We start from the raw sequence: 11242 nt of genomic DNA on the forward strand, positions 1-11242 counted from the left end.
TAGCTGATCATTTCCAAGTTGAATGTTGAACATTTTCTGCCTTCGGAGTAACTGCTCGGCTTTTGTTTTCTTTTCCCCATGCCAGCTATATGGAAGGGAAGGCCTTTTCACAGAAGACAATGGAGTAAATGGGTGTACACACTGAAGCTTTGATGCAGAGGTGACGTGGGAGTTTGGCAACAAGTCCAACAGCAAGAAAGTAGAGATAAATCACAGCACAGGACACTGACGCTTCCGTAGACGACAATCCAACCTCATGCACTTTTGCATCTACAAATCGTGAAGCGCTATTCGGACAGTGTGTGAACCTTGCCGAGATTATTGTGACCATGGGTGGAAGGAAGGGTCTGTCAATGAAATATTATTCTAACCCTGCCACGGTGGACGTCACTTACCAGGGCACTCCTGTGTCCGGGATATTTAAAACAAAACATATCAATCTACCAACAATTCCCCCTCTCCCCAACTCTTTCACTCCATGTCCATGCCATATTCCTCAGCAAATCATGACGAAGTGCCCGTTTTCTATGTCGAGTCGGTGGATGCTGGCCCAAAGGGGGGAAAGTGCAGGAATATTGATATCAGGGGCTTGTCCGACTGCAGCCTGGAGCCTCTTGACAAACACCTCGAATCCTTCCGGCTTTAACTTCATCTCAAATTTGGACAGAGATGCATAATTCATATATCGAAATTAAGCGGAACTGAGGAATGAAGAGATTCCTGCGAAAAAGTTGTCGTCTAGTGGATTCGGAATCTTAACATTCGTCCAGCTTTCTCTACTGATAGCGGAGTGACCAGGCAGAACCGGCCAGCGCAGCGCCAGTCCATGTGAATCGTCATGTGGCTGTCAAATTATTTCTCCGTGTCAGTCTGGCTGATCTTACAGCCAGTATTGAAAATAGTAAAGGCAACGGATCCATTATTGTCCCGTAATACTGCGTGATGCCAAGCGGCCGGCCTGCCAAATGATCAGGACAGACAGAGGTCGTGGTCAGACTCCGCAGAGCCGTTTAAAGTCGTGGGGAAGTGAAAAGACGAGGGAGATCTGCACGACTGACTCAACCTGCTTAAAGGGATGAGGTGCTCCGAGACTGCTGCCTTCACATTCGCCGGGCCGGTACCACATTGAATGTTTCTGAGCTTAGTTCGAGTAAGGAATTTTTAATGTGATGCTCTTGAACTTCAGTACTCCCTGAACAAACTAGTCAGGGACTACTCCAGTTAAACCTGAAACGTCGCCTTCTTTCCACCACTAACTGCAACTACGAGTATTTAGTTCTCTGTCGTTTTCTATTTATTATCTTTTTTTCCGTTTTAGCAATTTAATGGTGGCAATTTAATTTATACTATTGTAATTGCTGTATCTTACGTACCCATGAGGCTGCGGCCAGTAAGAATTTCTGGCGGCTGTGCATTGTACTTCTGTATATGACAATAAACTCCCACCTCATCTTATCGCACTGCACAGAAAACATGTTACCTCCAATTGTCCTCATTTGGTCTCGGGTTTGCTTGATTTTTGAGATCACGAGGTAACCGCTTCAACCTGGCTCAGTGTTAAAGATATTTGTTTAGAGCTGTCCCGGGACGGCAACCCCTTTCATAAGCTATGTCACACGGGGAAGATTAGGAAATTTCTTTTTTATTCCTGTGGAGACTGAGATGTCGGGCCAGGCAGATGGGTGTAGTTTATAAACTGGACCTTAATGCCTTTGGGTTATTATTTGATCTGATCGCCATTCTGTGCCCTTTCGAGCCATTGAGGTAACAACGTGGAAACAGGCTCGTCGGCCCATTTCGTCGAAATCGGCAAGTTGCCATCATGGGCCGATTATTTGCCTGTGTTTGGCCCATATCCTTCTAGACCTTACCTATTCATATACCCGCCATCATGATGGACATTTCATTCTTTATTGCAGCCTCCTCTTTTTTGGCTGTACATCACTTTTCTCTAGGTGAATGTTACACAGCCTTCACTGCGGGTTAAGCATCAATTAAGGGAATATAAAACGAGGGAAAGAGTATTACAAAGCATTAAAGGAGAAGTGATCATATCAAGTATTTAATAAACAGGCTAAAAACGCATCTGGCTGCATTCTTATTTCCTGCTTTCAATTTTGCCTCAAACATTTGTTTTTTGTTTTCGATGAGAGATCCAATAGTGTGAATGAAGGACTCCAGGTTCCTATTGAGCCATGGCTGTCAGATTTCCAGCCAAAATCTGCAGGTTGCCCGTTCTGCAAGAACTTTTCTATTCCGTTGTGGAACGGGGGCGGTTGGGCGAATCTGCTGCTGTGGGCACTTCGAGTCACGTTTAATCCATTTAAACATGAGATCGGTAAGCGGTGTATGTGTCACCAATGGAAACACCCCACAAGGATATTAATTCTAAGCAGCATCTAGTTAATGTTGTCTTCTTTCCATTTATTTGTCAGTTCTATTGGCGTAAGTATTCTTTCCTTTTTGCTTGCTGTCTGCAGACAGATAGACAGCTGAAATGTTGATAATGGGATCCTAAATAAACCAAGATCATAGGAAGTGAACAATTCCAACGGAAAACAAGGGCAAGAAAGCACATAACCAATTATAGATTCCCCTTGGGAATACTGTGTCAGCAGAAAGAGGGGCGATTGCAGGAAACACGGTTAAGAGTTTATTTTTCTTCCTGCAGAGTTCACCCAAGATCTCTTTCGTGCAAGAGGCTACCTGTTGTATAAAGTTTCAGCGAGGTGCCACATCCTTCCGTCAGGACTGAAACTTGCCCCTCTCCCACCGCGTTACTTAACGCAATTGGTCAGAATGAACAAATAATTGAAATAATGATCGCAAGAGAGTAACGGTGAGATCAAAAATGAAAGAGCGTGTCCTAAACAAAGAGATGTTTACAGAAGGTCGTAGTTTTGTGTGTTCGTTACCTCTCATCCTAATAAGAGCAAGGGCAGGGAGCGGAGAAGGAAAAGAATGGTGAACAAGTTGGCTGCAAAACGGGTTACAGAAAATGCAGGTGGTTGGCGAGACTGGTCAGGGTGGGTTGTGAGAGGTCACCACTTACACATGATCCGTTTACAACTCAGGACTCGGGGTCTGGAATTTTCAGGGAAATTGTCGGGACTATTTGTGACAGAGGATGGCTGAGTTAAAACAAAGCAAGGCTTTTTGTTTTAACTCCCCCTTCTCCGTTACTAATAAAGGTGCAGAATGCATGTGGGGGAGGCAAGCGAGGTTCAGTGAGTAACTTCAATGGGATAAGAAGGTTGAAGATGAGAGGGTTTTTTTTTATAAACAAGCAAAGGTGCGGATGTGTCCCGGAATACAGACTCACAGAAACCAGCACAAGTGACGGCGTGGACTCATAAGCCAAACAATGCACCCACCAACATGAAAGCGACCAAATAGCGGAGAAAGTTAAGTTAAACGTGCACTCTTGTCAGACTACACTGAAGATTTGGAGAACAGATCAGATCTCATTCAGTTCAGAACGAAGAGGCAACTGGGAAAGGTGCTAAAAGATTTTCCAGAATGGTGGCAGATTGAAAGGTTATCTGCACCAGAGAAGATTGAGCAGATTAGGATTTTATTCACCAAGAGTGATGGGTGACCTGACAAATGTTTTTGAAGATCGTTACAGGGTTTAAGGGAAGCCATGGAGAGATGTTTCCTGTGCAAGAAGAGAGGTTTGAGCGATCGCTTGCTAAAATCAACGCTGGGATCTAAAATAAAACAAGAAATACGTTCTATGCTTGCTAGCTCTATTAGAACAAGCCCGACAACCGAATGGGTTGAAAAGTGCATGAACACTGCTGCTGAGTGCTTAGTACAGACCAATAATAAAACAATTAGCAAATTCTGGCATATATTTGGAATGTTAGCAGTAAAATGCTTCAGGTTCCCCCCACCTCCCCCTGCCTCTAATAATACATATTTAACGACCGGGCGTTCTGACTATTCCAATTTTAGCCTAACATTTACACCCAGTGCATTGTAATTTTCCATTGTCACTTCATTGATAATAACACTTTAAGATCTAAATTAACAGAAATTGAGTTTTCTGGATTTCTTGAAGTCGCAGTGTTCAAATGTACTGGAGTACACTCAAAGATTACAGTAGTAGAAATATTCCTTAAAATGTTTCTTTCCAAACTAAAAAGTGGCACTGTTTCATATATCAAGAAAGCCTAAAACAAAGCACAGCAAGATACAAATATGTATATTTGATGCATTTTTTTATTCACCTGAATTTTTAAATGTGAAAAATAAACAGCTATTTTATGGTCTGCAAAAATGCAAAAACAAATTTATGATCAAGTTCTAAATTTCACTGTAGGTAAATTGGGTCTCCTCTCAGTGATGTTTGATATTTGATATCCAGGCCAATGTTCAAGCTACAACCTACAGTGATATACCAATGACTTATTAATCTCTCCGTCTCCTCCAATTAAAACTATATATTCTTATATGGGTGTCACCCCTTTTCTACTGCAAATGTTATTGTAGAGAAGTAAGTAAGGGAGAACACAACACAATGCCGATAAGAAACAAAACCTAAATAGGGAAAATAGATCAGCGACCAGTTTATTTAATTCTTTCCATTCAGTTATTTAAGTTTGTATTGAAGCAATTCCATGGCTTGGTTTGGATCACTGTGAGCAATATTGAGCATGTTTTGGGGAAAATTGAGACAACAAACAACATGGCTTGTACACAAATTATGGAAACATGCCTAAGATTAGAAGAAATATTGTTTATTGTGTACTTGTGGATCTGTGGAACAAACTATCAACAAAAGTGATTAATGCGGTGTTGATTAACTTCTCTGAAAAACAGCTGGATAAATATCTGGCTTGGGACAGAAGTAAAAGTTTTCAGGATATGTAGTAAGAAATGATCAAATACTCTATGGAACACAATGTTTCCTGAGCTGCTTGAACCCTGGAAATGTAATGCCATGGAATGCAACCAAAGATGAATAATGTCCATTCTGAGTTCTGGTTTAGTTTTCATTTGGTCACCATTTAGAGTTGCTTTATGGAAATATTCAATCCATTTATGTGATCATTGAACAAGGTTCATAAGTAAAAATGCTCATTGAAAGAATAAAGATGACTATCAATTTTTTTTCTACTTTCTTATGTAATTAATATTAAAGAAATCTGTATTTTTTTCAAACGATTGGATCCATTTATCAATATTGGTAATATAAAGACATTTCCATCATATTTAGAACAGATGTCTTTAATTACTGAAATCTTGCTGAATTTCTCTATGATTAAAAAGGTGTGAAAAATACAACAAAAATACTTAAAATTCCTTTCACTGTAGGTCATTACTTTTTGAGAAATTTTTGAGAACCCCATATTGCTATTAAACAATTTTACTCTCATTTGCCTTCTTCTCTCCGTAATATGATTGGTATATAGCATCATTGCTGTCTCCAATATTTTTGTCCTTTTTGTTCCCAAATTATACTAAAATGGCTCCATATTAATTTGAAGGAAGACAGTAAAGTTAGTTAGTGTGTCAAGATCAATCTGCTTTCTTTGAGCATCTGTTGCTCATTTGTAATTTTAAGCCACAATTTTAGTATCAGTCATCTGGTAGAACACAAGCTTTTAGTTAATTATCAGATTTAAACAATTAATTCCTGGCAAAGTATGAAAGATTTTACTGTTGCCCAAAGAACTATTTCTTTTCTGTGTATTCCTTGGATACCTATGAATTCTCCTATGATCCTCCTGTATAGTTTTTGGCAACTCAACTCCAAATGCAGAATATAAACAACACCTTGTGAAAAGCCAATAGCAATATAAAAATATTATCATTTCTAAACTTCATAAATATTATTTTATGAAAATGGTTGAATGTTGTGAAGAAGCAATCCAATGGACACAATAACTTTTCCAATGATAGAGGGATTGCAAATGAAAGCATTCATCAATTCAGAGTCAATAGATTATTATTCAAATCCTAAAGCTTCAATGTACAGTTTTCCTTTCTCATGCTTATAACTAATTTACTATTATAATAATGCCACCTATTTGTTCTTTTCATGGATACCATGTTCATTGTCCTATTTCTAATTCAAGAAGATGATGCCTGCAGTGCTAAACAAAGTTGCTGTGTTTATCCTTGTTGCTCCTTTATGTTTTGTAGAAGGTCTAGTCAGGAAACAAATTGTAATTCCTACAAAGCACATTGCAAAGATACTTAGAGTTTATATGGTGTCAAAAGATTATTGGATTGGTTAAATTTCCATGCAAAATAAACAGTGGAGAGGAGTTGTATAAAAGAAATCATATCACTGTTTTGATGAGCATTTTTCTTGTGCATTTTTTTTCTCATACGTTGAGATTGCTGATATGATCATTCTTCAAATGTTTAAGATTACATTCAGGAAATAAGTCTCTTACCAGATACAGTATTGAAGAAGCATATGATAAAACAGAAACAAATATTTATTTCTGCTGGAGCAATAAACTATTGTTTATTTTAATTCTTTTTGTAGTGATTATGAGGGGGGTTTCAGGATTTCGGAGAGTGCTTCACTGGAAATCCTAAAATGGAAGCTATTGGATATTGGAAGAATTGCAACACAAGTAAGAGAGAACTTGGCAGGCTGGTAAGGAGTTGAAAAGTCAAGAATTAATGCTGAAGAGGCAGAAAGACTGGGATGAGGATGGGAGAAGGCAACAATGATAGGTTCAAACTAAACCAGGATGTGGAATATGTACATCACCATATTCAGTTTCAGGAGAATGAGGGTACAAAGAGAAAGATGACAAGGCCTAAAAAGATATCAGATGGATACATTGGCTTCATTTCAGGCAATTATAGTTGAGTGAATACTGTATATGGAAATGCCCAACTTGTCACCCAGTGTAGACACACAAGGGACTGCTGAAGATGGAATCTGAAGCTAAACACAATCTGCAGGAGGAACTGATCAGCATCAGTGGGAGAAAAAGAATGGGTAACATTTTGAGCCCAAACCGTTCATCATCTGATAAAAGGTTTTAGCCGTAAGTGTTGGTCATTCTTTTGCACCTACTGTTTTCGCTTGACTCCTTGAACTCCTCCAGCAGATTGTCCTCATCTTGTCATCATGGTATGACAGGTAATGGAGAGAAGAATATTTTTACAGTACTTTGGTACCGTAAAGTGACCTGGCATCCATGAATAATGCAGTCATTTGCAATAGGTTTTCATGGGATTAAAGTGGGACATGAATAAAACCTCAGATTGAGAAGAAAAGTCAGTGCAGAAGTCGTGCTGGCAAAATTGGGAAATGTACGGTCTGAAACAAAATGGGGGTAGAGAAATGGTGGACAGAGATAAACAGCAGTTGCAAAGAACTTGAACAAGATCATGAGGTGCAGCATGCAATGCTGACATTCTGAACAGAGACATCATTGGTTATCTCAAATGTGGAACACTATCCTTGCCTGATTTCCTCAGATTCTTTAGGTCTTAGTGGCTTACCTTTGTCCACTGTTACTCATAGGCCTGCAAGGCACTGCTCTTTTGTTTCAGTCCCTACTCATCCCAATTCAGCCAGCACAAAATTTGCACAAACCTTTCTTCTTGATCAAGCAGAAAAGGGCATAAAGCAAGGTGGTAATGATATATTAGAAAATTTGCATTTGTTTGGGAATCAGGCAACAATCAAAGAGAGACAGGTGCACATCGTGCGAAAGGAGATGAGGAGAAGGTTGGGGAGAGGTTCTGTCGCAAGGTGTCTTGCATGGAACCAAAAGTACTTGGCCAAGAAAAAAATAACTGTGATTTTGAAAAGATAAATGAAGGTGCAGCAGGCAATATCTAATTGGAGATAACTTTGGTGAGTTTAGAGCAAGGAGAGGATAGATCTCAGATGAAGTGAATGCAGGATTGGTAGGACAAATAGCAAGGAAATTTATCCCGGCAGGCAGAATCTGAATGCACATATTGTTTTATTTTTACTTAAAATTTCAATGAGATTTTTATTTTGTTGAAAAGCAAGCTGGGGGAATGGATGAAGGGAATAAATAGAGGTAATTCAATATCAAGATGAGACTAGATAGTCCAAAAGCAATGGATTCAATAGTGGAGATATGTGACATTGCTCAAAGTGATCCAAGCACATTTTGTTACTTATTACTGTAGATGATTTTGTCCAGGCCTTCAGATTGAAAAGCAATTCAGCCATAAATATAAACCCAATCGTTTGAATGATTTTGCCTGCAATTCACAAATTTTTTTTTTCAGTTCAGGGCAAGCTAAAGATTAATGCTACAACAGTTCCATTCTGCAAATAATTATAGCATTAGTTCTATTTACACATTTTACATTCATAAATCAGTCATTAATACTCAATTAAAGTGTATCCATAACATTAAAATCATGGGATCATGTCACAAATTGGATCTGAAAACAAATGAAACATTAAGTGCAAGTGCAAATTTTTAATGGATCTTATTTCTAATTAACTTGGCAAGTTTGTGAATATTACTTTAAAATGTACAAAGATCAGATATCATCATGAATGGTGGAGTAAGATCAAACCCTCATCACTTATGTGGGGGGGAAATGCATTTTCTTTTACATTTTTGAACTTCAAAATGATTAATGCCAGTACTGGCAAATGAACATTTTCCATTTTAGGGCAACATTAGGAACCAAGACCAGGTATAAAACAGTCAGGTTCAGACAAATTTGCCTGAACTAATTGCTAACAAAGTGCCTGAACCTATCACCGAGGATGACTCTAAAATGTATGAGGTGACATCTTCATATTAGTCACCCTGAGTGATTATCAATTAGTAGCAAAAGTTGGGCAGTTCTGACCTGAGGGCCAGGGTGTATTCTAAACTGGGTTGAAACTACCCACACTTACATCACATAAAGAGATAGAAAAAAGCATCAATCCAATTAGTCAGCACTGAATCTGAACCCAGATCTCAAAGGTGAAAGTTCAGAATGTCAGCCCAATGATGTCCAGAGAAATATTTTATTCACACACTATTAGGAACACACAGTGAGTATGTGTACTTTTCTAAAAGGAGTAGGTTTTGAAGATAAACCATGCTTTTGTTGAATAACATCTGAAGCCAATATTCAAATAAACTTCGTAATTTATAGAAATTTAATCATAGTTTAAAGGAAATGTTGGGGGTTTTCACACCGAATGATAAGTGCCTGGAATGGGCAGCTAGGAGTAATAGAGGAACCAGATACAATAGTGGCATTTAAGAGAGTGAACGTAGAATAGAGAAATATGATATGGATGATATTAGAAGCAGCAGTATCTTAGTTTAATTTGTGCAGCACCAACTCTTGGAGCGATGGGCCTGTTCCTGTGCTGTACTGTTCCATGTTCTACCTCGAAGAGTTGGGTTGGCATCAAGAATGCTTGTCTTGAACTAACATTGATGATGGCGCCCTCCACCTACCCCAAACATATTCATTGGTACACAAATAGAAAATGCTGGGAACACCCTGAGACACTGAGGTTCAGTGAATTTCAGGTGAAAAACATTTTGACAGAATTAGAAAGAGAAAATAAAAGTTAGTTTGAAATGAAAGAGGAGTTGGGAATATTTCTGCTAGGCCACAATGTTCATGGGGGTAAATTGCAGAGGTCACCTGGTCAATTAGTCAGTTAGAGAGAGAAGAACTTGAAAAAGAAATACGAGGGTAGCCAGCCACATAATTTTCCATCAAATTCCCACTCTGATTCATTTACCTGTGACCTCCTTCAGTGTGGTAATGAAGACCAATATGAGCTTGAGAAATAGCATCTTACTTTGGATGGAGGATTAAGCGGCAGGCAGCAAAGAGCTACATTCCTGTGCACTGAATGTACATGCTATGTTGAAGTCATCCAGACTCAATATCAACTTCCTCAACTTCAGATAACATGTCTTGATCTGTATCAGAACTGGCTATTTCTTCTGTATGTCATCTAGCTTGATATTTTCTCAGCTTTTCTCATTCCATTTGTACAGCTTGAGGAGGTGGGTGTCTTGCATCCTGCATCTTTTCACTTTCTTCCATCTTTATTCTCACCCTACAACTGGCATTATCTCATAGTATTTGTTCCATTTCTCTCCCTCCCTCTTTATTTCTCCCCCCTCTCTCTCTTTCACACACACACACACACACACACACACACACACACACACACACACACACACACACACACACACACACACACACACACACACACACACACACACACACACACACACACACATTAGCTAGTGCAAGTCAAGGAAGTGCAGGCTTGACATCTGTGGAAGTTACTGGATGAGACTCATTAAGGACAGGATTTAGCAGCAATTAGATAGGCAAGGACAAATTAGAGAAAGTCACATAGCTTTGTGCATGGAACATCATGTTTCTCAAATTTGATAGTATTAAAAAGGTGATGAAGATGGAAATGGATGTTGTCAACATGGACTTTAAGGTTTTTGTCTGGATCTCATAAACTGGAATAGAAGATTAGTTCATGTAGGAACCAGGGTGAGCTGGTCAATTAGATTCAGAATTGACTTGTTTAGTGGTAGAAGAGAGAGGGTGATAGTGAAGTGTTATTTCTTTTATTGGAAATCTGTGACCAGAGACATGCCTTAAGGATTGGTGTTGGGTTCACTGATTGTGTCATTTATATCAATGATTTGGTTGACCATGCAATTGATTATTAATTTGTGGGTAACAGCAAAATTGGTGATATAGTGGACAGTGAGAAAGCTTGTTTAAACTTACAATAGCATGTAGATCAAATAAGGTAAGTAATGGCACATGAAATTTAACTTGGATATATGTGAGGTAATGTACTTTGGTCAGTTAAACCAGGATAGAATTTGCACAGTAAATGGCAGTGCCATAGAGATTATTAGGGAACAGAGAGTCAAGGGGTATAGAAATACATAGGCTCTTAGAATGGCCACATGGTTAGACAGAGTGACAAAAATGACTTTTTGCATGCTTGCCTTCATCAGTAACGCACAGAATACAGGAGTTGGGGCATCATGTTATACTGTAAATGATTTTGTTGAGATTGTAGTGGCCCGCAGCCTGACATAAGGCCGACACAGGAAATGGCCATTGAATGCGTCGACCGGTAAAATATTGTGCGGGCTAAAATGCCTGTTTTCATAGGCTGCTGGCAGAGCAGTGAAACTGGCCAATCACCGCCGGTGGATCACAGGGGGCCTAATCGGGGCTCGGGTATCCAAGGTAACCAATCAGCAGCCCTGATGGTGAT

General features: G+C 39.1%; 1 long non-coding RNA gene across 2 annotated transcripts; it reads left to right on the forward strand.

Annotated features, from left to right (window-relative positions):
• The first annotated feature begins 338 nt into the window (after window positions 1-338).
• Window positions 339-11242, forward strand: LOC138736982 (uncharacterized). Of its 2 annotated transcripts, none has more exons than XR_011340697.1 (4): window positions 339-1150; window positions 2672-2839; window positions 6503-6616; window positions 11137-11242. It is a non-coding gene; the product is annotated as an uncharacterized lncRNA (long non-coding RNA). The 2 variants fall into 2 exon arrangements; XR_011340698.1 differs by having other exon boundaries at window positions 6503-6593.

This window comes from Narcine bancroftii, chromosome 6, assembly GCF_036971445.1.
Source record: "Narcine bancroftii isolate sNarBan1 chromosome 6, sNarBan1.hap1, whole genome shotgun sequence".
NCBI classification, from domain to species: Eukaryota; Metazoa; Chordata; class Chondrichthyes; order Torpediniformes; family Narcinidae; genus Narcine; species Narcine bancroftii.